General features: G+C 36.5%; 1 long non-coding RNA gene across 1 annotated transcript; it reads left to right on the top strand.

Moving 5' to 3' along the window:
* The first annotated feature begins 10,734 nt into the window (after positions 1–10,734).
* Positions 10,735–25,836, top strand: LOC114161534 (uncharacterized). The gene is made up of 3 exons (XR_003599042.1): positions 10,735–11,711; positions 23,896–23,898; positions 25,825–25,836. It is a non-coding gene; the product is annotated as an uncharacterized LOC114161534 (long non-coding RNA).
* The last annotated feature ends 435 nt before the right edge of the window (positions 25,837–26,271 follow it).

Raw genomic sequence — 26,271 nt, 5'->3', positions numbered from 1 at the left:
CGACCTGTGCCGCATGTCTTTCCCTTCTCTCATTACCCACTTTCCTGTCAATTAACTATCAACTAAAGGCCACTAGAGCCAACAAAACCTTTAAAAAATTAAAAAGAATAAACTGCAAAATGTGAAATCTTCACACAAAAATTGTGAAGGTTAAATCCAAGATTATGATAATTGTGGAAAACGATGAATGTCAGTAATTATTGTTGTCATGCCTTTATGAATGATTTGTTCTTGACCCTTGTTTGCTGATATATCTTTGTCAACTCCGTTATTCATAGACACACACTTCTTTCTTGGGTGATACCTGTTCAGTTGTTCAAACAAATCAAGTTTCAGATGATCACATGATTGTCAGTGCATTTAGGCGAGTGTGGTGAAGACAACTTAAGTTCAAACCAAGCACCAGAATGAGAAGAATTGAAGGTCTTTGAAAATGACACCAAATGAATTTGTCTGAAAAACTGCTGAACTACATAGATTGTTCACACACAACCACATCTTCGGTTTACAGAAAACTATATCCAAGGAGCAGCAGATGTGTGGATAGAAATGGCTTATTAGTATCATAAGTTTTAAAGAATGGGCAGATGTAATTGAGATTATACAAAAGCAACAGTTAAATAACCACTTGCTACAACCATGGTATGAAGACTGCCCTCTCTGAATGCACACATTTCAGAGAGGTGAAGTAGATGAACACAGAATTAGATGAAGCACAACAGGTGCCTCTCCTATCAGCTAGGAACAGGAGCCTAAGGCTAAAATCTGCACAGGCTCACCAAAATTATATAGTAACAGCTTGGAAAATGTTGCCTGGTTTGATGAGATTCAAGTTTATTTGCCACTTTCTGATGATAGTGTTTGAATATTGCATAAGCACCATGAAAGCATGAATCCTCCCATCCCTGTTTCTAGCTGACTGTGAGTGACAGTGTATTGGAGTAGGATCTTTTTTCAATAATAATAACACAGCCTCATTGAAAATGTGCAGTATGTCAAAATATTTATGACCACAGTGAACCTGTATTCTGATGGCAAGATTCAGAAAGCACTGGATCAAGAATTTTCAAACTTTTTTTAGTATTACAATAAGGTTCCTCTAATCTAGGATCAGGAATCTCTACTGTCCCAAAATATTAATTTGAATGTGCAACCATCAAGTACTTAAGATTAGATAATTCCTGAGGGAATTACAATGTAGCTTCTTGTTACATATACATAAGACAATTCTAGTAATTGTGTGATGATATGAACCAAAACTTCTGATAAATATTTTAACTCAACTGTACTCTATTTAGATTTAAAGAAATTCTGAAAGCAAACGTCAGTCCAAATCTGTATTGACAAGGTGTAAAAAAAACCTGACTCATGAGTCTGAAGTTTATTCATATTTTCAGAATTTCCTTTATTTATTTATTTTTTGATGTCATATGTCAACTACTGACTGCAAGAGGAAATTATTTTGGAGTTTTAGAGAGATGTTTAAAGACTAAGCCCATGAGCTTGTTCATTGTTGTATTTCAAGACACAGCAACAGTGATGCAAGATCAACAGCAAAATGCTGAAGATAATATCAAAGTGTTGTAGTGATTGCTGAGTGCTTTGAAATGGCAGATCTGACAACCATTATGAGCACAATAGGTGACTGATGACAATAATGGATGAGTAAACACCGCTGTAACACATTTTACGTCTGGACAGCAACATGTTAATACCCATTAAACTAATATCAATTTAATGGGTGAATTTTCCTTTCAGAAAAGAACTTAGTCTTTGGCTTAATAAGATAAAAGTTATATTTCAGTGTAATGATTTACTGAGGCCACTAGCACAGTCATTAAAAAGCAGCACAGACAGAGCCTTGTCAACAAACACAATTGTGTCAAATTTCCCTCCCAACCAAGGTGAAATTGGATATTAGCTATTGTTATTCCCCACAGGCTATTTCTGGTCACTCAGTGGGTGCTGTCACCAGGTGTGCCCGGATGAGCAGTGGTCTGCCAAGGAAAATGTGAAAAGCACCCAGTTAGCATTTGGAAGCTGTCGTGGCTTAAATGCTTCAGTTAGCTCACTGTCTTCTCTCTTGTCTGTTTTTCACCACTAAAACCATCATTTGACTGCTTAGAAATTGGGAAGCCTCATCTTTACCTGCTGCCTGAATGCATGACGCAAACAAAAAAGCTAGAAAGATCCAATATTAGGAAGGATACTTACCAAATCATCCAATTTTTTGTTGCTATTTGAATGTGTTTTGTTTCTCAAAATCTGTTCAAAATAAAAATACCACTTTGAAATCTCACCAAGCTGTAATTAATTCACAGACTCACAACTTTTCCAAGAATCCACTTGCCACCTGGAAACCCAAGGAGTCCTACTGTGTTTGAGTAGATGTTTGTGCTTGTGTGGCTGTACTTATTGTCCACATCATTAGAATCAAAGCACATGTTTGCTTGGTTCTGACAATATTTGTAGAGATCCTGTGTGTGCACACAATAGTGTCCTCACTGACCCTCAAGAGGACGAGACTAAATTTGCAACAAGCATAACTAATGAATGCATTTCTATATCCTTGTCAATTATTTTCACACTTCTTAAATTGATGTGTTTGTATTTGTGTGCATGTGCTTATAGTTTCACCATAACATTGTGTTTCAAGTTGTCCTTCAGTAATGCCAATAACATCCAAAGTCATTGTGGTATATTACTTTTTATTTTAAAAACCTGACAGGGCAATCAATGATACAAGTTTTTGAAGAAAACAATCAAATAGAAATCATTTTATTTAGTTAGTACTATTTTGTGCATTCCAGTAAATCACTTCTGTTTTACTATATTATAATAAAAAAAATAGTAAGTAGGTATGATCTGATTAGCAAATTTTGTTCCTGACCCTGTCACTTAGAATTAGCCATTTTGCTTTCACCAAGTTCAAGATCAATACATCCTAAAAAAATCCCATGTATGATCATGACAACTTTACCTTTATAGAGTGACAGTAAGCTGACCACAATTTTTTTTACATATTACAATCTATTTTACATAGACAATTTACATTACACTACAAACTTTTAATTTAAATAATATACAAAAACTAAGTCATATAAAACTAATGCTTCAGTCCACTTCCACTCTCATCTCGAGTCCAATTGTCTGCACCAATGAGGTGGATGATTAGAGAATTAGGCTGTCATGTGTGCACCCCATGAATCCTGGCTTCTGGAAGTTGACCTCAAAGAGAGATTGGTTAGTGGTCATCAAACTAAAAGCATTACAAAACCACAAAATTTACCAAGTTTGTGTGGACCCTTTATAAAGTTTTGCAAAATTTTGCCAAATACTCTTTCTTGCTTTGAGGTTGAATTACAATAAGGCATCTAGTGAGAAGGAAAAGAAAAGTTTTGTTATGGATCTTGCCTCCCTTGATTTCCAGCTAAGCTGACCACAAAATTTTTTTAAGAAGAAAAGTCAATGTAAAAAAAATAGTGGGGTTTTTTTGTGGCAGACCTAGCTGCTAGAAAACAGAGACTAAACAGAAAAAGCAGCTGGACCTGTAATTTCTTTAAATATTTAATCCATCTTTTTTGTGGAACCAGGTAAACAAAATCAAAAAGGATTGTTTCTTTAAATATTAGCCAGTCAAAGAGGAAATGGGTAGAAACATGATACAGCTGGAGGCACACTACGCATGAGGACCTGCTTAAATCTGCTCTTGAGATGTGAAGACTGCTCTTGGCTCCCTTGGGTACTTTTACAGCCTTCATTCTGTCAAAAGATGGCACTAGTACCACACCTGGTATTTTGTTAAACAATAAGAAGGAAGAAAAGGTAGAGGGAAAAAAGAGAGACAGATAATGGAGAAGCTCAGCCATTGAAAATACTAAGATAAAGTATGCAAGTGCATAAAGGATAAAAAAGCTGAATTAAAATTGCACATAGTAAGAAAAAAGGAAAGAGGTGAGTTGCATAACAGTCTGATCTTGCTAGCAGTATAATTTATTTAGCACAGCAGATTGGGCCTAAATCTGGACCTGTTTTTCATGCAGGAACTAATCAGTGACTGCTCATGGGGAAAGAGTGATCATTTTACGGCGCTGCTATCCTTGGACTCAACCTAAAAATCAGCTGTGACTCCTACTCCTGTGAGCCACAGCAGTAGTGTAAAGAAGCACAGTTTTTCACGCCATAAGTGCTTGTCACAGTCACTTAGTATGCTATTGTTGCAGGACAGTAAGTGGAAGAGGAGAAGATGCTCATTCTGACAGATGGAGTCCCTGATTGCTTTCGCTTATCATATTTGATAGACTGACAACCTCTAGAATACCAAAAACATGCAAATACACAAGTGTTCAATTCAATTTGACTTTCAAACAAGTTTATTCTGCAGTTTCTTTAAAGAATGTTCTATTTTTTTGTTTTTACCCCTCCAGGGGGTCTTTTGTGGGCTCTAGTGTCCCTTATACGACAGTAGGCTGACAGGAAACGGGGAAGGAGAGGGGGGAAGACATGCGGCAAATATCGTTGGGTCCGGGAGTCGAACCCGCGACGGCCGCATCGAGGACTGAAGGCCTCCAAATATGGGTCGCGCTAACCCCTACGCCACCATGGCACTCCCGTGAATGTTCTATTCTACAACAAAATACATGCAGGTTGATATCTTCATTTTTGACACAAAATATTAAAAGTGATGAGTGTGCATTATTACTTTCAGAAAAAGAAAAAAAAGCACATCAGATCCACTAACATATGCACAATGTTTGACAAGAAAGTTGGTGAGTGTTTTTTGAGTCACCCAATTGTCTTTCTGTCTCCTTAATTCAAGCATTCCTGATGAAAAGATGTGGTCAAGTTGTAGCTTTAAAGGCAAGTGTTCTTATCTCGAACTATTTTTATTTAAAGACTGTCCATGCTGAAGTTAGGGGTTTTCAGTGGTGAACAGAGCAGCTTATTTCTTCTAAAACTGTCATGGCTCAATCATTTTTAGACCCCTCGCTGTCTGGCGCCTCCTAATTGACTGCCTTCCTAATTATTAGTGAAACAGCTTCCGGTTGGGAACAAACTTATTCTATCTTCTATATATAATCAATTAATATCTTTGCTTCTAAAAAAATCCAAAAACAAAACAAACAAAAAAACTTAACCTTAGCCTTCAGCTATACCAACAGGAGCTAAAAATAACTATATTTTCCGGCATTATACATGTAACTGGTCTCAAACAATTCTCTGAAGTGCATATCATTGTTACCTTAAATATCTGAAACTGTTCTTCCACCCAGAAGTCAAGAAAATTTTGCAACTTCAATTTCTAGCCTAAGGGGCCCCTTTAATTCACTACCCAACTTGTTTTAATAGCCCACATCCAAAATGTTGTTTTCTAGCTGCAGCTTGCTCTGTTCTGATTCAGACACTGAAGATGTGAGTCATCTGCTTTTTTGCATGTCACTACCAGACTTTCAAAAGTTATTTTTAAAGTTTATTGATAAGAAGTCAACAAACACATTATCCACCATTAAGTGTTTCAAAGTTTGAGGGCTTTAGCTTCTGGGGATCATTTGACTGGTGTCCCTGCAGAAACAACATGATCAGAATACACTGTTGTTTAAATGAAAGAGAGAGAGAGATTAAATGGTATCTCTGTCTGTTGTCATTATAATAATAATAATGACAATTTAATGACTGTGATAATGATGATCTAATTTGATGACACATCTTTTTGTGCCTTAGAGACATATCTTTTTTTTTTTCATTTCTTGTCTCCAAGGTCTTCTTGGCACTGTACTGAAGAAGAACAACCTTTCAAGCAGTATTCCTCAAACTTTAGTTTTGACTTTTCTCTTATGACTGTTTTCCTTCAGCTCGGCTAACTTGTTCTTCTTTTACATAGTTTAAGTGAAGAAAGAGGAGTGCACACTACTATAGTCAGAAAGCAGCGAGTTCTCCCCTACCCCAGCCACAACCCCAAATTTGATGCATCTTAGACATTTATAGAAACATTTCATATTACCACAGATTCAATGGGTTCTAGGGGCTCGGTCTGGTCCTTTTGCTCACATGCCAGCGAATGGGTTGTCGGCATTGACTGGAGGTGTTAACAAGGAAGTTGCTCAAAAGGGTAGATTTGTGCAGGGACACTCATAGCTCTCTTAACCTACTTCTTCTTCCTGTCACACCCCAATCTGTGTCTCCTTTCCTGGAGGTTCGATTCAAATCAATGGTCTTTGAAATAATAATTTGCTGGTTTCTGACAGAAAACAGTTTATAGATTTATATCAAGATAGAACACGTTTTTTTTGCATCACATCAACAGCTTTCCTAAACCTTATTTTATAGAAATCAGATCATTTTTGTTCCAGGTACCTGCTCATTACCCATTAGAGCAATATGGTTTTGTGAATGTGACTCAGTGAATAGTAATGGTGCCTGCAGGTGACCGTCATTAGAAACAGAAAGTAATAGGTGCTGTGTAATCCAGTGGTATACCCCCCTTTTCCCACCCAGCAAAAAAACAGAACCCCAAAGTTTTGAGTTTGTTACATGGCCATCTTGCCTACATTTCATCTTTGAATTTGCTTTTAACTTGTCCATTTGTCTTGTCTTCCTTTTCTGCTATTCAGATACGTCTCATCAAAAATAATAAGGCCAGTGAAATACAACTTCTTTTTCTTTGCTCTACTGTCATTCATTCTTTATTTTTTTTTCTTTTTGTACTCCATGGCTTTTTCTCTCTTCTTTTCTCCCTAGATTTTTCTTAACCTTGTTATATAATTTTTCTCCAAAAGTCATCCTTCCCTGGTCTTAATGAGATCTCACCAAAATAACTGGCTGTTGCAGTGTCTGACATTCAACCCAGATTTTCTCAGTCTTTCATTTCAACTATGTATTTTTGATAATATATTCAGTAACAATACAGTAATTTACAGGTGGAATATTACTGTAAAATGTGGGTCACTACAAGGCATAAAAATGGCACAAGTTATCTAAGAATAGTCAAATCAATATCAGAGATTTCAAATACATGTATTGTGCATGTTGATGTCTCATATCTCTTACAGTTGGGTTACCCCTACTGAGTGGCAAACTAAGAGTTCAAAAACACAACAAACTGACAAAGAAATGGCAAAAAATAAGGTCTAACATTAGAACTTTAGTCTTGTTTAAGCAGAAAAGTTACTTAATAACTTAGTTACTTAATAAAGTGGAGTTGAAGAGAAAAGCAAATACAAATTTGGAGATGGTACTGAGGCTTGCTTTTGATCAACTTATGAGGTTGGGTAGAAAGTGATAGGAAAAATAAATGGCCTGGTTATGTCCTCACGCTGTTGATTAATTATTGTTCTCTCGTTCGTAATATTTCTGCAAAGTTCACCACATGCTTGAATTCCCAAACTACTGCACAATTATGTAACAACCAGCATAATTGCTTATATTAAGTGGGGCTTTTGCTTTGACAATTACCAGATGAAAATCTGATTTTAATGACTAATTGATGCCTGCCAGTGCAGAGACATATACTTGATTACCTAGGACATTTTTGCTTTTGTTTTTTTAAGTATATATCTGAACACACAAATGACGTTTTAAAAAGTACTGACTTTTGTTTGGGAGATAAAAGACTCAGTGTATTTGTAAACATATGCTGTCTTTCCTCAGTTCTTCTTTTGCCTCTGTCATATCCTCAATGTCTTTAAGGGGGTCATGATCGATGTGCGAATCTACCAGACCATAACAAGGTTAGGAACTCTGCCCTGTGAATATTTGTGTGTAGGTGTGTAATAAACCCAGCTCTTGATTTCAGGGTGTGCACTCCTTCACAAGTAGGATGCACATGTACTCTGCAGGAAGGAATTTATCTGAAGTCAACCTGACTGTGAAGGACGCATGTTGAAGAGTGTTTATTTTTCTGTGTATATTCCTGTTTGTGACTGTGTGTGTACAGAGTGCTTGTAACTGTCAAGATAATGATTCCACCACTCAGTTTCTTGCTGCTCTAGCAGTGAACTGAATCAATAACTATGACAAACCTTGAGTCCATTTTTGTCTTGCTGTGTGCGCACACATACACACACAACACTCAAAGCTACCATACTTGTGCTCTCTGTGTTTGAAGCTGGCATATTGATTGTTCTGCTATTGAAACTCCTGTAAGGAGTTTGCCATAGATTTTAGTACATTGCTTCCACCTCTGACAGCTTAAAATGCTGCAGGCTTTTGTTTCTGCTAGCTGAGGGGAACATTCACAAAAAGGAAGCACACATGTACTACCTTAATGTACATTTGCATTTTGCTGTATTTAGTTGTTTCACAGGTCTTCACGTTGCAGTTCTTTGTGTTTTTATGTAGAGACTTTATTCTGTTTTGCACCATGCAAAGAGAAAAGTTACCATATTTTTCTTTGATAAAACTGCTCCTCATAACACAAAGAGGACTGAAAACAGAGTGGCAATGATAAAATATCGAAGGATCACTTATCATATTTAATGTGAAAGTCACTCTGGTCTCTGTCAGGTCTGTCCCGGCTGAGTAAACCCACTAGCGAAGGATGAACTTGCTTTGGGTTCTGGCTGTCTGAGCATTCCTGCATTTGCCACTTTGCTTGAGTTAACTTCTCCATCTTACTGACAGAGCTGGATGGGAGTCAAATAACATGTGCCCTTTGTTTACAGCCAAAGTCACACATTTGCCATGTAGAATATGTAGTCAAGTTACTGAAGGTTAATCTTATAATTACTCAGTTGTTGTGTATGTAAAACAAAGCAGTGTGAGCACATAGTTTAGGCTTATAGTTCACTAAGTTAGTCATTTCATTGTCCAAAATAAAATATATGTGTAAAATGAGCAAAAGATAATCCAATGCAGTTGACGACACAGGTGAAATTTGCCAGTGACCATGCATTTCCTGACTTGCAAAAGCAATTTTAGCACAGTCTTTAATTTGATTCTGAGATCATACAATGAAAACTGTAAGGTGCCTAGTGAGGAGAAGAAAGATAACAGGTAACCTATCCAGGGGTCTAAGTCACGTTCAATGGGAAATTCATTCTGCCTGTTGGAACCAACACAAGCAACACAGGCACATCATAGAGCCTGATGTTCCTGTTTAAACTTTAGGTTAAACATTTAAACTAAACTTAATCATGTTGGTAGAAAAAGTCCTAACAATGTCCTTTATCTGTCACACCAATAAGCTGCACCTTTGTTTAAAGATCTTATTTAAATCAATAAAAACTATCCTGTATCTAAAGCCGCAAGAAATGACAGGTTAGTGGACCTGATTCAAAAGCATGTTTTAAAATTACATATGTTTTGATAGGCTGATGTTGCTGTAGTAATGGTTCTTATGTCCTATATTTATCCATTTTCTGGCTCCTAATTTGTGAAAATTACTTTCCACAGTTTGTAAATGAGCTTTTCCTTCCTGATTCTCGAGTTTTTGAGGTGCTAAAGCTAAATAATAATTATCGAAATGATAAGGTAAAAGTTACTGCAGAGAATTTTCCATGGCACATATTCCATACAATGTTTAGTGGGTAAGGATAATAGTTCAAGTGTTTGCCCCCATCTCACAAAAATTGTAGCTTAACTCAGCTGTCTGGTACAACATCCAAAACTAGATCTCACTTTTAGTGCGCACCAGGTATTTGTGGGCTTGAGCAGAGAAAGCTACATTTATATGAAAGGGATATCATGAACCAATCAAAAAAATAAATAAAGACGTCATGATATCAGACACCCTTCCTTTTGGTAACAAGTTACCATGGAGATAGTGTCTGAAATTGTGATGCAATCCAATGTACTGATAATGACAGGCAAAAAGGGAGATGACACTGACTTTGAGGTAATAAATTCCCCCAAAATTTTTTCTAGAATTTGTAATTATTAATCATTTTTTCTTTAACCATCTTGCAGGTTTTTTTTTTGTGGAGATTTTGTGGTATCCAGCTTTACAGAAATGTTATCTGTCATGGTAACAAGTTCTTCACTAATACGTTCAAGGACACTTCAGCAGGGAAAATGCTTAGTGGCACAGAACAGAGCAGCAGCACATCAGAATCAGTGGCGCAAAAAGTGGGTATGCACTGTATGCAACGCATAGGGGCGCTGCACTAGAGAGGGCGCCAAAAGGGACATTTATTTTCTAGTAGGAATATTCTGTATTTAACGGTTGTTTGCGAATGTATGAAATGATCAATAACAGAGGGACGACACTGATTAAGGGCCCTCCGCTCCTTCACCTCCCCTCCCACACAGGTTGTTTGGGCATGTGCCCCTTCGAGAACGAGCTCAGGCTCGTTTTTTCTTTATTTCAAATTTTAATCGTCTTATCTAGTGCACTTGACCAGGTAAAGATGGAGCAATAGGGGGAAAAATAGCTATCAATGGTACAATAAAACAGAAAATGGAAGAGGGAGGGGGATAAAGATGTTGGAGGGATGAAGAAAAGCTTTTCAAAATGACTGAAAGATACTGACATTACTTACCTATAGGTTATGTACTGTATATATATATATATATATATATATATATATATATATATACACACACAATTGCAACCAATATAGAGCTGTTCGCAATTTTAGAACCAGAGATAAAGGTTATAACAGATGAACATGGATGTTGGACTGAATGGGGGAAGCTGGAGCACCCGGAGGGAACCCATGCATACACAGAGACACTGTGCCACCGTGCAGCCCTTACTTTTTTAGACATAACTACTACTACTACTACTACAATTAAAACTAAACTATATTTAACTAATAATAGCTAATAAAAAGGAGCAAATACAAACTAATTAAAACCACTTGAACTAGACAAACAACAAGTCACTACTAAATAAAGCTAGATTATAATAACAAACCCAAACTAACTATGGAGGCCCAGACTTCTCACCCAGCCCCCAACTCTCTGATAAATTAAAATCACAGAGCCCCATGTTAAAGTTCACTGTGGCTGTTTTCCTCTTCTATCTTTATGCTGCCGCAGACATGACAGAGTGATGGCTTTTGTAAATCTCCTCAACAGTGAAATCTTTTCTACTGGGCTACTCTCTTCTTCAGAGTTGTTGTCCTGTTCAGCCTGGACAACTACTTTTGATGTTTCTGATCCCTGAGGGGAAACCGTTTTTATTTCATCCATGTCTCCAGAAAATCGTACATTGGTGACTGTTTGAGGCTCGGGGACGGTTTCCATTTGTGACTTCCTACTTCCTGATTCTTCAGATTGTAAGTCTTCTCCTTCCTGGCTGGATTTCTCTTTGGTTGTAGAGTCTTTTTCTGCTTCCCTAAATTTCTGTGTTTTTTTCCTCCTGATTGCTCAGCACTTCACAGGAAGCTGCAAGTTGTGTCTCCTTTTGCTCAAACACTGTCTGGAGGTTCTCTGCTTTTATTTCTAAAACAGTTTGTGGTGCCAGAGTCTTGGGTTCTTTACCCGAGTTTTGAGTTTCAGAAGTGTCCATCTTGATTTGGTTTATGAGAGCTTCCAGTTCAGCGGCAGCTTTCAATGCTGCCCTTCCCCTTTTCTCATATTCAGATTTCCTAGATAGCTCTTTCTCCACTTTCTGATCCTCATCTTGTTGAGTTTCAGACGTCTTCTCTTCTTCAGTGGTCTGGTGTAATTCAGAGAATTTTTAGGTCCCTGGTTCTGATAATGCTGCCCCAACAGGTGATGGCTGAAGAGATGACGCTCTCAACAACAGACTTATAGAAGATCTGCAGCAGGTTTAGCTTCTTCACAAAGTCTAGTCTGACTGTCTATTCACAATGGCCAAGAGAAAACGCTTTGATTTTAAAAAGGGCTATAAATCTCCATAAGGCTTGAAGTTGAGAAGTCGTTTGAAGAGAATTTAAGCATGAATTGCTAAATGCTTAATTTCCCATACAATTATATGATTTTAAACAAACAAAACAAATATCAGGTTCTAGTTTTTTTGTTTGGTTGTTTATTTGGTTATTTTTTGCTATCTGGTGTTTATAACCAATATGAATCACCTTAAACCTGTTGCTAGGCAACATTCAAACAGGGCATCCATTTCTTGGGTTCTTTTGGGTTTACTACTGTTCTGTGTGTTCTCTCTGATGTTTCTCAGTGTTTAAGCTCGGTACTCTCACCCAGCTCATCCACATCCATCAGACTCACTGGTTTATGGAAACTCATCAAAACATACCTTCGTTCAAATATGAGCAATGATCGCTTGTCCCAGTTAGCAGTGATCTCTACTGAAAACAGTGTGGCACGGTCTATTTCATTTGATGCTATACTTGACAAATGGGCAAGTGCAAAGTCACGGATTGTAACAGTCTAAATGTCATAAATGTTAAAACTCTGACATGGAGTGCAGGCTGTTAAGAGTTCATATTTCCGCTACAGAAAATGTTGAGCACTGAGTGCCACTACTGTTATATTTTTGTACTTTATTAAACTTCTTATTTGCTTATGACTGAAATGATCACCTGATATAATATGTAACATAAAAAAATTCCATAATATGACTACTGTATTTTGTAAGTGCATGACTAAGGGAGGAAAGCTATATGAGACGGGTAGTGGCGGGGGGGCGATGATGTGTTCGCATCTACCTCAAAAATATGTAGTTGCGCCCCTGATCAGAATCATATGGTTAAAGGTCTTTCAATACATTGGAGCACCATCCCCACTCACATTCAAAACAGAAGGACATAAATACCATCACCATGCATCTATTTCCTTAGATTAATTAGTTATTACTCTTGCTTGTATTACAACAATGACAAAATTATGATTCTATGCAGGTCGAGCTGCAATCAAAGCGGACATTCATCTATTACATAATAAATTAATTAAATATATATATATATACATATAAAAATCCTTATTATTGGATATTATGATAGATATATATTAACATTTGTAACACTTGTGATTTTTCCTAAGTTTGTGTTCAAACCATGCGTTCATTGTTACTCTACCTATTCAGAGAGAGAGAACATTCTTTAAGCAGTGACGTGTTCTCTGGTGTGTAAGAGACTGAAGTACACACAAGAAGTAATGAAGAATTTGAGTGTAGAATAGTTTTTTTACTTCTCTTAAAATATGTTTTGGTTTTTCAATGTCACTATGTAATTATATTAGTTCCTTGACAAAGACCATAGAGTGAATATTAGCAGGAGTGTGTGTGACGAGAAAATTTTGACAAAACGTTATAAGCTGATCTTGACTCCAACGGGGCCAGGGCAGACACCCTGGTGCAGGAAAGTTGCTGCAGAGGCATACAAGACGTTAAAGTTTGTCAAGCTCATGAATAACATTCATGGAGTGCTTTGCATGGCTCATATTGTTTCATGAATTCAGATTGCATCACAGCAGGAAGAGTTCATGTTTGGCGTCAGTTCATTCTGCATGGTTCTTTGCCTGTCAATGATGAGCTGCGCTTCCTTGTGTCTGTTTGACATGTAGATCTGAAACAGAAATTCAAATTTCTATTTGGATAAGAATGAATAATCTGACCTCTGCCTGGTAATCAGAGATGTGTCCTGCTTCCCAGGAGTGCACTATTGCAGAGTGTGCTGCAAAAGACTGTTGGGGAATATATATATTATTTTCTTGTGCCTTTTTAACATGGATTTAAATTGTTTTTCTCCACATTGTTTTGTGATTGATTACACAGTATGAATCATAATGTAGAACTGACAAGTTGAGCAAGTGGGAAGTGTGCATGAGAACGTTACTCCTTTAATTTGGAGTCATGTAAAATGCAGAAGCATTTATGTGTGTAACATGTGTCACAACATCAGGGCATACATTCCTCAGCAGATCTTTAGCGCTATTTGAGGTAATTAGATCATGGGATATTATGTTATGGTGGGTATGTTGTGTGCAATATTTTTTCTATTCTCCAATATGAACCATATGAATTATGTCAATCTGTTTTGTGTTATGTGTATTGCTTAAAAAAGATTTTCTTAAATATGACAAATCTTTATTAGCTTAATCTCTTAATGTTTTCCGTAAAGTTATCGTACAACAATTGTGAAATGTTAATCCATTAATTAAGAATGTGTATCAATTAGCATTGATTGAGTGATAATTCCTTTTTCCATTACTTTTTTCATTTTGTGGCGTTTAAAATGCAATGTCCTGAAATATGAGTCAAAGTAAAACATTCGGCCTTGATCTTGGTAGGTCTGTTCTTGGTCTTGGAAGAACCGGTCTTGACTCAATCCCAGATCTGCACTGACACGGGTAGGGAAAGGAAAACATATTCACACAATTTTCTAGTTTTGGTTTGCGTATCATGATATCCAAATGTCTCCCATGGCTGAATCTAAATCTAAAACAGACATGTCAACTCCTCAGTAGTGTGTAATGAAATATTAAAATAACTGATGACAACTTAAATTTTCAAAACAAATCAGCTTAGAATTTGTCCAGATATTAAACTAGTTACTTACTGTAAGTTCAAGATTTAAAATGGGTAGTGAAAATTTTTGTTGTTGCAGAAAACCTTAATTGGAGATGATGCAACTCTGGCATTTGTGAGTTTCTTATTAGAGGGGGAAGGCAGCGACATCCAGAAATCATCACTGCAACACCATTATGTATCGTGGATAATAACTTCAAATACTCACTGATTTGTTTGGGGGTTTCATATTTAGCAATTACTTTCTCAGAATAGGTGTCACATTTCATTACTAGTGGTTACCTCCTGTGAAATCAAAGTCTTCAATTACACAGCACTTCAAACTGATATACTTTATTATACTGTACACTTCTAATTGCTTCAATTCATTTTTATCTCCTCATTAACTCAAAAATTGCTCCTTTCTTCTACTTTTAAAGCTATTTCAAACCATGATACGAACATGAATAAATAGCTAAATAATGTACGGCTTTTTCAAATGAATTAATTTAAAAATACAATTTTTCCACATCCATGTCAGGCTAGAGTAGGTTCATGACAATAACCAGTGCCTTTGCTGTGATTTTAAAGAACCATGCCTTTGCACGCTGAAGCTTCAGCAACTTTTAGGGGGATGCATTATGTAAAATTGAATTTTTTTAGCTTTATATTATGTTACAATGTTATTTCCTTATCAAAAACCTGGAGTGCTGCTTTGATTCCTTCATGCGTGTTTGAGAAATCCTTTTAATCTGCTGTGTGCACACCTAAGAATGGTTGTAAATCAGGGGTCTCAAACTCCAGTCCTCAAGGGCCGCTGTCTTGCAGTTTTTAGATGTGCCACAGGTACAAAACACTGAAATGAAATGGCTTAATTACCTCCTCCTTGTGTAGATCAGTTCTCCAGAGCCTTAATGACCTAATTATTTTATTCAGGTTTGGTGCAGCAGAGGCACATCTAAAAGTTGCAGGAGCGCGGCCCTCGAGGACTGGAGTTTGAGACCCCTGTTGTAAATGGTATAATGAAGGAGCATTGTTGTGATGATGCAAAAGGCAGAATTGGAAAGAGTATGAGTTTCTTAAAGATACAAAGGCCCAATTTCAAGGTGTCAAATTGTTTGCGATATAAAATTTTTGTAACAACTGAAGGTAACACAGTCACTTGATTTTTTAGCAAAATCAAATAACTGTTGTTTTGTGCCTGCAAAATACATAAAACTGCCCCTATGACATGGAAATTGTGCTTTGTTGCTATTAGCAAAATAAAACTGCTCGATTAATTTGGACATTTGTCTCCTTTTAATCAGCAAGCAAAATAAAAACAAGCATCAAACACAACAAACATAAAAAACCGCTGCCTCAGTTCAGAAAACTGTGCTATAACTTTGGAATTTTCTACATGTTTATGTAGGTTTAGTTCAAAGCTTTGCTCACAGTTTGACACTGATAAGTTTGGGGAATCAAAAGAAAATACAACACATGAAGTGAAGGAATGATGATCATATAATCATTCCTTCATGATCATATCAGTCATCACACAGCAGCATCCAGCAATAACATCCAGCAATGCAGTCATCACTGCATTCAAGTGTCACAAAAATCACCCTTGTTATTTATGTCTCTCAGTAAAGTAATAACAAAAGTAAACTAAGAAAAATTGCATATCCCACGCTTCATCCAGGTCGTGCATAATTTTGTGACTGTCAACGAAGTTTTGGCAGAAATTCTCAACACTGATCTTTTAATAATATTGTGGTCAGAACCCTGACGGGTTCTGTAGCGAAGGTTCTATGTTCGAAAGTTGAGGCTGGTGGAATGTTACACTCGCCACTGTGTGTCGATCAGGACAAACTGAGGAGGGGATTTCCTACTTGTGAAGCTCTCTTTATTTGGTTATTACAACAGTAGTACAGGCTTGGAGTTGGAGGTGTGGATGTGGAGGTGAGGTGATGTGGTAGTAAGTCAAGAACGCACATCGACCTCAACCGAAACGGTAAGCAGCAGCTGCGTGTCTCCACTCCCAGAGCTATAATGCTTCTGCAGCTGCTGAATGTGCAATAACGCACTCGCCACCGGGTGGCGCACCTCCCTCTCCCAGTCTAAAGTAATAAACACCCGAACCTTTGTAACAGGTTCCGAAAAATCCAGGAGCACTGCATCAAAAGAAAATGCAATAAAATAAAATTCTGTTCGATCAGTTTTTTTCTGATGTCTTTTCTTTTCCCAAAGGTAATTGTGATTTGATAATAAATGAAGAAAAAATATAACTTCATTAAAAACTTCAATCAAATAACTGGCTTGACAACATAAGAATAGTAAATACGTTGCAGTTCTCCCAAGTGAATAACCTGTCACCTAAATAAATAAATAGCTTACAGTTTATCGCAATATCTTAAAAGCAGATTTGATTCATATTTGTTCAAAATATATCAGCAGCAAAAACACATCAACATGACGGACAGACTCTTCCACTGTTGTCAATTTTAGCAGAGTTGCTGGAGCCAGCTGCTCACACTCGAGAGATGTCCACCACAGGTACTTTTCCAACAACTTTTGTCAAATGAACTCGAAAGGTCTTTCAGTCTTCACTGCTTTCGCTACAACATCTTTACAACAGAGCCGCTAATAATATCTAAGGTATTTGTTTGTTGAACCATTCTCACTACATTTTTCTGTGTTGGTTTGGAAAATGTTGTAATATTATGTAATGTAACTGAAAATGATCTAGTATTATTGTTGCAGGACAGTGACTATGGCCTGTGCACTATGAGGGGAGTCAAGAGACAGGAAGCAAACAAGGACCAGCTGCAAACAACAACAATGCCTCTTCAAGGCTATATTAGCAGCTACTTATTCTATTACTGGTAGCTGCAAGCACCTCAGGTCACAGAATGCACTGAAGATGTCTGCACACGACTCGGACTTGTGAAAACAACAATAGATGGTATGAGGTGAAAAAGGAAGGACTTGCTCCGAGTGCCACTCATCCCATAACCACAACTGCATGCAGTCAATGAATAAGCTGGAAAAAAGAAGTAAGTCTCAAGTCAGCAACAGTTATGTTTTGTTTGTGTGCCGAACATCTTGTCAGGTTTTTCTCCAACAGGAGAAAGTGTTGATGTCACCATTTTATGACATTTTATGTTTTCTGATTCTACAGCAGATGGTACCCATGCCTTATAAATGATAAAGTCTGCAGAAGAAGAGTTTTTGAGATCAAACGTTTAGCTGAATCAACATCTGCTAAAGATTCCACACACACAAATTTGTGCACATGCATAGAGGAAGAATATTATTGCTATCCTCTCTGTCTTGATCCATAAATCCTGGAGGCTTGTCGGCAGCAAACAGAGCTTATATAAAAGGCTTTTAAGTTTTTAGATAACTACTGAAAAAGTGTAATAGATTTCCACTGTGTATGTGCATGTTTTTTATGCGTCTTCTCACATAAGCAGATACTTTCACTAGGTATTCCCTTTTAACTTTAAGAAAACTACATTTTTTCCAATTCAGACAGGCTATCAGTAATGTTTTTTGTTGAAATCATAGATATTAAAAAGAAAATCTCAAATTATTTTTTTACGGTTTTACTGGGAGCAATATTTTAAGGAAGGTTCAACACTTTCCAAAGGAAACTTTTTTTCTGTTCTGTAAAGTATGTTAGGGATTTTTTAAAACAGGACTGGATTGTAGCCTCATCTTTGCATCTATACATCTAAAAACATAGATAAAGTAGCATCACTCTAAAGTGAAATTTACAATGATTCAATGCAGTTTTGCTACATTTCTATGTTATTTGGATGTGCTTCATACTTAATTTTACTATAATTATGGATAACGTATTAATTTCATTTGTAAGTCCTGCCATTTCTCTAAAATGTTATTTCATTTTAATATTTAATGTCTCTGCAGATGAATTTCAACAGAGAATAGTCAAGTCAAGTTTATTTGTATAGCACATTTCAGCAAGATGGCAGTTTAAAGTGCTTAACACCATAAAAACATAATTAACTAATTATGAAACAAGCAATAAACCTTACATTTTGTCAAATGCCATCACCAAAATCAAGATGAATAAACAGGTAATAATTAGTCCAGCTGGCTTCTGACTCAATGTATTCTTTTTCTCATTCATCAGCTTCTTCTGAATGTCTTCTTTCTCTTCCTGTGACTCTGAAGCTTTCTCATCTTTACCTCTCACACTAACATAATTTCCATTATCTTCATATTTTTTCCACCCTGTTGCTCTTTCAGTGACCTTCATCTGTGATCTTCCTGTTTTTTATTAAAATACCCCCTCTTCAGTTTTTGTTTTCACTTCATTGTCTGAATGCCTGCCATGGGAATTCAAAGATTTCTCAAACATGCATGAACGATGTATGTCCAGGTATGTTTACGATGAGGGGATAATATTATAACACAATATAAAACTCAAAAAGTTGATACACAAATCCTCCCCAGACCCCATTTAAAGCATGGGCTGGTTTCTTCATGACTTCAACCAGTAAACAGTATAGTTCAATACATAGCTGTGAAAAAGTGACAGGAACAATGGCACAAGAAGTCCCATCTACAGTTTTTCACCAGTTATGTTGGACACATGAAACACAGAGAACAAGATGCTCTATGCAAATGAGACTAAACTCAAAACATTTTGACTTAAATGTTTAACACAAAACACGCCATGGTAATTCTTCCCCCCAATGTCGTTTTGGCAAAGTTGCCCACAATGCCAACATAAAACCGTTCCCCTAAAATTATTCAGAAATCTGTGATGACTGTCATCTATCAGCAACTCAATGTTCCTCTGATTTCTGGGAAATTAATTATGTTGTGTCTTTTAAGTCATATTCTTTAATTAGAGAAAAGCTCATTGGTTTTAAATGTGTTCTCTTATGCGAATTATATTTGCAATTATATTTAAATGAACTTTTTGGCATTTCTGTTTTCCCATTCTGTTTATTTTTATATAAAAGAAAACAAATCACTTGTCCAAATATAATTTTTGGTCTTGCGTTCCTATCCTTTTCTCTTTTGTTACCATCATATGTTCCCTCCTACATGTCTCTTCACTCTTCGTCTTTCTTGCCTTATTTCTCTCCTTCCCCTTCAGTCTGGGCCGACATCCAAACAAATAGTATGAGGTTCTGTCTCAGGCACTAATTGACCATGACAGGACATTTATCACTAGTCACAATGTCCAAAGCTGTGTTGCTGTTGGGTGTTTTATTTCTGCTCTGGAACAATGACAGAAGTGTATACACACACAACAAAACACACAAAAAGTAACCTATCACAAAAAAATAAGAAATGCTGCAAAGTTTCCCAAAACAGGAATACAGACCTGAAAATGATGAATTTTTAAATACAGACACATGTAAGTAATGCCAAATATATATATATATATATATAAATATAAACTGGCACAGGCAGTTTGACTTCATTATGCAGATTTTTTGAATTGAGCATTTTTCCAGAGAGCCCATCAGTAGGAATTAAATCCATCAAACCTAAATTCAGTGCCGCTTCATCTAAGCTTCCTTTGGTGTGGATCGTTGGCTGTATTCGCTAGTCAGAGCTGTTTGTCTTCTCGATTCATCCCTCGTACTTATTATTCACTTTAGGATGCTGGTGCCTAATTAATTTGCACTGCATATTTTGATGCCAATTTCTAATTTGTGCTTTAAAAAATACACAAGAATAAAACAGATGGAAGGCACATGTTTTAACACTTGGATAAATTTGGATAGCATATGTTCTAAACACAAACTTAAACTCCTCTACATATACTGTATGTATTATGACATTCATGAAGCAAATGAATTTAATCGCAATTGTTGCATACACTCAACTAAAAGCCCAAAGAAACTGAATTACTGAATAGTGATTTCATACATTTACAATAAGAACTTACTCAACAAAGAGGATCGAGAACAATTCACTACCACCTCATGCCCTCCTTTAATTTCTAATGAGCAATACAGTACAATTCCTGCTAAACCTTCCAGCTTGGATCAGTGTACTGCTTGTCTTATGATCATGAACAGATAGTTGGACAGCCTCCTTCAGGATTTTCTGGCAGAGAGCAGAATTATGTCTTCAATTAGTTACAGAAAGTCATCTAGGTCCAGAATTAGCAGAGCAGACACAGAACATCCCACCACCATCACCTTTACTGAAGGCGTAATGTGTTCGATTACACCAGATGTAACTGTTTCATTGCCAGTTCACCAGATATGTTTCCAAAAGTCTTGGAGCTCGTTAAGATAGTTTTGGGATGTGCGAGACGGGGTTTTGTGTTCTTGTTTTAGTCAGCAGTGGTTTTGCTCTTTGAACTCTCCACTACATGTCCTATCTCCTCATGACAAGAGACACATTGTATGTTTAAAATCAGAGGCCTCTTTGCAAACTTTTTTTTTTCCAGTTTTGCTGACACCTAACTTAAACGAAAGGCTGAAACCACATGCAATCTAAGCCTTTTTGAGTAATTGAATTTCTGAAAGAAACCGGGTATAAGATATTCAGTTGGTGGTGAAATGGAGACTGAGCGATGAAAGATAAAGTATTTGGGTCAAGTATTCATGGAGGATTCTTACCTTAATGTAAGATCCTACGACTTTTAATAGAATACACTTTTTTTTTCACTTTCCGCTGAACAGACAATAGAAAAGGCAATAGTGAAAAATGTATAAGCGTAAAAAAGGAAGAGAGGGACTCAGAATCTAATCAAAGCAGGGACACTCTGCTGATTGCCTCTTCAAAAACAATAGGGGGAAAATTGGTTTGGTTTGCTCCTGTCAAGAAAGCAGGAGACAACTGATGCTAAAATGGGTAAAATGTTGCCGGGAAGTAACAAAAGGAGCTTAAAGTAAAATGACTAAATTACTTGTTCATGAACCTCAGTGGGGAAATGGGTAATCTCAGGCGCCAATTCTATTCCCCAGTCTCTTGCATCGGTACTTTTCTCCATCTGACAATTACAGAGCTTTTCTAAATTGATTCTTCTCCTCTCCTCTTTATCCTCAACATTTATTGTTGTATTTATATTCGTATAAAAAGGCATAGAAATGGAAGTCATCATACAACAATTTTTCTTTAAGTATGTCCTGCTATGTGACCATTGAGGTGTATATGTCACCCTGCTAGACAAAGTGCATACACAAAAACAACATTAATTTACAAATTTAGGTTTACACCTCCTTTTGGGATTAAATGCCTGCAAACCTGCATTTGAGAAGTGATGAATTTCATATTTACCTAATTTCAGCTTTGCTGTAAGCTTACAGCTGTAAGCAATGTAAAGCTTACAAATCCAACTGTAAGCTTTACATTGCTTACAGTTGGATTTGTTGAATTAATTACAGTTAATAAAGTCTAGACTCCAATTGGGATCTAGCATATAGGACAGCACCTAGTCTACACCATATTAACATTAGACTGTGCTCAGCTGAGGCAATAGCCTATCCAGGAAAGATGTGAGCAAAACCATTACTATGTTTAAACTGCAAAGAAAATGTGTCACTGACCAATTAACAAGTAATGTCGAACGAAGGGGAAGCAGATTTACACTTAAGCAAATGTCCCACTGTGGAAGATCTTCAGCACTGCAAGATGTGAATGTACTGAAGACTTTTTGAAGACGTCTCTAGCTAAGTCAGATTGTCCTTCAGATATGATGGAAAGGCTTACATGTATTTTAGATAAAGTATCAGTACAACACTGTAAAATCTTTTTCAACCCCAGTTAACAATATGTTAGTAGAAGTACAGTTTGTTCTGAAAAACCACAAGATCAAAATACTGGTTGTTGTGAAAAAAAAAAGGATCCAAAACTTGATTATAGGTGAGTAAGTCAGATAAAGCCAATCATCAATCATGTAATAATAGGATTTAAGTTTTTCTTTGTTGCCTTTTCTTCACGTTGATACCTTCTACCAATCTTCAAACATGAATAAAAGAGAAGCATGTTTTCACGTGCTGATATGGCCACTCTGCCATATAGCTCCTTTATTTACATTTCAACATCACATTTCACTTGAAAGTGAAACATAAATATGTCTCAAAAGTCCCAAAATATTTTAATGTAAATGTTTCTTACAACCATTTAAGGTTTATGAAAATAAGTGCGGATTTTAAACATGTCAAATTTTTTTTAAAACATTTTTTTATCTTTCATATGAACCATGTGTGCTATTATTTATAGAAAAAAAAATCGTACTTAAAAATCCCCAATATGCAGGGAGATTGTTAAAAGATTCGGAAAACAATCATTAAATTATTTAAAATACATTTTTATTATTGTAAACAAATGTGTTTCCTTTGTAAAACATGAAATTATACAGATTTAAAACAACAAAAAATTTCATAGGGCCTTAGGTTGCTTTCAATACATTTAACCTCATTTTCATCAGTTAGTGTCTTGTTGCACTTTTTTGTTTAAATTAATTATCTGTGTAACAAAAGGCTCCTTATTTTTGAGAGAGCAAATAAATTTAACAGTTCTACATAAAATTATAGTACATAATTTTTACTCTTATAGACTAGAGTCATTTAGGGTCACAAATAGTGGTATTTTTTAAGCAAACTTGGTGACAAATCTTTGCTCATCATTTTTAAAGTCTATATAAACATGTCTTCAACATGCATTTGAATGGTCAATCAGGTTTAGGTCATCAAAAATTAGGCTGTATGTGTGTACCTAAGCCCTGAATGTCAACTGAGAGGCTAGATTGTCTCTTGAATATGCCATGTTCAGCCAAGTGCAACAACCAAGCAAACATCAGCTCCATTAGCTACAACAGTAACTACCTACATCAGTATGGGGACAATGTCATCAGTGCAAAGGGTGGTGTCACCTAATTAAAACACAAGTAAATAGCAACTTAATGAGTTGTAATAATAGCTAATTGGCGAGTAGCTGATGAATCAGGTCTAATTGGCTTGTATGGCTGAGATAATAAAAAAAGTTTGATTACTTTATGCTAAACATGTTAGCCAGGTAGCAGGTGTTGTTTCAAGGAGCTGTCATGAGTAATCCATTACCTTACATCTCAATCTCATCACCCACCTCCACAGAGAAGGAGAGGGCATGGCTTCCTCAGCAGTGGGTTTCCTAAGACTTTAATTATACAATGAGCTAAAGGCGCTGGCTTTGCTCTCCTTTCATCCCAGGTAAAACTCTTTCTGGAGTGCAAGAAACTTGAGAGTGGGAGTTGTCATGACTGTGCAACTGTGACATGTTAATTTCTCAAATCTTTGACATTGATTTCAAAAGAATCAATTGTCAAGTTATTCTACAACAAAGCCAGCTTCTCGGTCAAGAAGCATCAAGCTTAGATTTACAGGTTTTGCTCTTTGTAGTTTTGATCTGTCAAGGTTCATCCTGGGATTTAATTATCAAAACACTGTATTCTCTTCCCTTTTGATCTCCTTTCATCCTTTCATTGTCTCTGAAAAAGCCAAAATCAATTATCTTCAAACCTTATCTATATTCCTGCCTATGGTCCTAGGGATGAATAATATTCAAAGCTTGTCATCTTAAAGCTAACAAAACTTTTGATACATTAACTATCTATCTATCTCAGTGTTGTATAGTAACGAAGTAAAAATACTTCACTACTTTACTTAAGTATATTTTGGAGTACTTCATACTTTCCTGGAGTATGAAAATTTTTGATGACTTTCACTTTTACTTCACTATATTTCCGAACTTAATTGCGTACTTTTACTCCGATACATTTTCAATGTGTGGTTTAGTTACTCGTTACAAAAAAGCGAAAGAGAGAAACAAAGTGTTTTGATCCCACCTACTGATTAGCAAGTAGCAAGTAGGCTACCGAACAAAGTCCGTAGCCTACTTGCCTGGGCTTGTTCATCACCACCAATAGGATACACCTGTTTCGCTTCTCCCATTAAACACAAAGCAAGTCTTGCAATCAGCCGCAGCCACATGGAGGAGGAGACGGAGACCACAACGACTGCAACTACGTCGGACACGGCTCCAGGGGAACCACCAGCTGGTGATGAGAGCCCATGGCCTTATTTAAACACAATACACTCTTTCGTGGGTGTTAAAGATTCGTCGTACCACATGCAGTTTATGTTATTCCTGCCCGAAGATGTGGAAATTCTATCTTACAAAAACTCCCCGTCCAACTTGAAGAAACACATCGAGGTAACTTCTTATGAAATGGTTATAATCCTCCTGTTTCAGTAACTATAGCTTGGTCACTAGGCACTACTGTATTGTGAAACGTTGACCATAAATGAACTTTGTTTGGCATTGTTTCAGTTCCACGCGTGGTGTATTTAGCTTAGGCCTAATGTTGACTGTAGCAGGCTACCTAGACTCCTCTGTTCAAGGGGGACAGAAGCCATAGCGATAGCAATTTAGACTAAATTGAACGAATATAGGAAAGGCATGCAAGTTCAAAACCAGGTTTACAGAGATGCCAATAAGCTGCATTTCCCTCCCAATTTTTTTCTTCTTTTGCATAATGACCAGTTGTGTGCACCACCTACTGACTGTAGCATTGACTGATTCACTGATTTGTGAGGTAGAGTAATCGTAAGAGATCTTTTTCTTCATGTTGGCCGCATTTTCAGCACTGACCTTACTTGAAGGGAAAACTTGAGGCTTACAAAAACTTTGTATTTTCTGTCCTGGAGGGTATACTAAGAAGCTGGTTCAGTTGTAAAGCAGGTTAAGTTAACCTTGTGCTATAGGTAAAGCACCTAATTTTCTTAACTAAATGATGCCTGCAGGTATATCTATTAGCAGGTTTAATTTTGCCTGCACTTGGTTGGGTACATTATTTTAAGTGTATTTGACAAGTTTACCAAAATATAAAAAATGTCATTCAAACTGCATTTGCTTTGTTTTACTTTTTACTTGTACTTTTCATTACATTACTTGAGTACATCCATTTTTACAGTAATTTCCATACTTAAGTACAAGAAGTTTCAGATACTTTAAGACTTTAACTCAAGTAACATTTCAGTCAGTGACTTCGACTTTTACCAAAGTCATATTTTGGAGAGGTACTTATACTTTTACTTGACTCTGAAATTTCAGTACTTTATACAACACTGATCTATCTATCTATCGGTTGAGAGCTTCTAAGATCAACTAAACCATAACTTTCTCAAAGAAATCAAAACAGATAAAAAATATCTGTTTAGCAATGAAGAGCATATTTGTGCAAACATGCTAAAGCTGAACTTGTTTCCTATATATTGTTTACCAGCACTTATGCTCTGATCTGTTAACCTGTGAAGCTGCTGCACATGAATTTACAAGCAAATTCAGAACATCTTTCATCAGCATTAATGAGATGGGTGGTGATGTCGTATCCCTGGTGGAATGATCTTGCTGCTGATAAGGCTGATTATGGGTCGTCTCTACAGCCTTGGGGAGGAATATGTAGTGCCTCTTATCGATGGTTCTATCAAAGCCAGGCTGCACACCTTTGATAACTACCTGAACTCTGATTCACCGATTGACACAGATGTGTGAAGATTATATAAATAAAATATGTTTTTAACCTTCAGACAGCAGATTGGAAAGATAACAGAAGCAAGCGTGAATTTCATGAATATGCAGCGCTAATGCAAAGTTTTTAGGCTTACAGAAACTTGAACAGCGCACAGCATCAGTACACGTATATTACCTTGAAACTTTCAGTGACTAATAGATAATGGCATAAACCTGATTAGCTTTCCTCTCTGTGTTCACTTTGCTCATATACTGCATGGTGTTGCATAATATAGTCTCATTTCCTTCCTCATACTGCAAACATAATTTTACAGTTTTCATCCTTGGGAAAAAAAACAATATAAGGGTGGAGAGTGTAAAACGCTGTATAGGGAAAAAACAATGTGAAAAATTTATATTAACAGACAGAA

The sequence above is a fragment of the Xiphophorus couchianus genome, chromosome 18 (assembly GCF_001444195.1).
Source record: "Xiphophorus couchianus chromosome 18, X_couchianus-1.0, whole genome shotgun sequence".
Lineage (NCBI taxonomy): Eukaryota > Metazoa > Chordata > Actinopteri > Cyprinodontiformes > Poeciliidae > Xiphophorus > Xiphophorus couchianus.
Note: the sequence above shows the minus strand (reverse complement) of the source record. Positions and strands in the feature narration are given on the sequence as shown.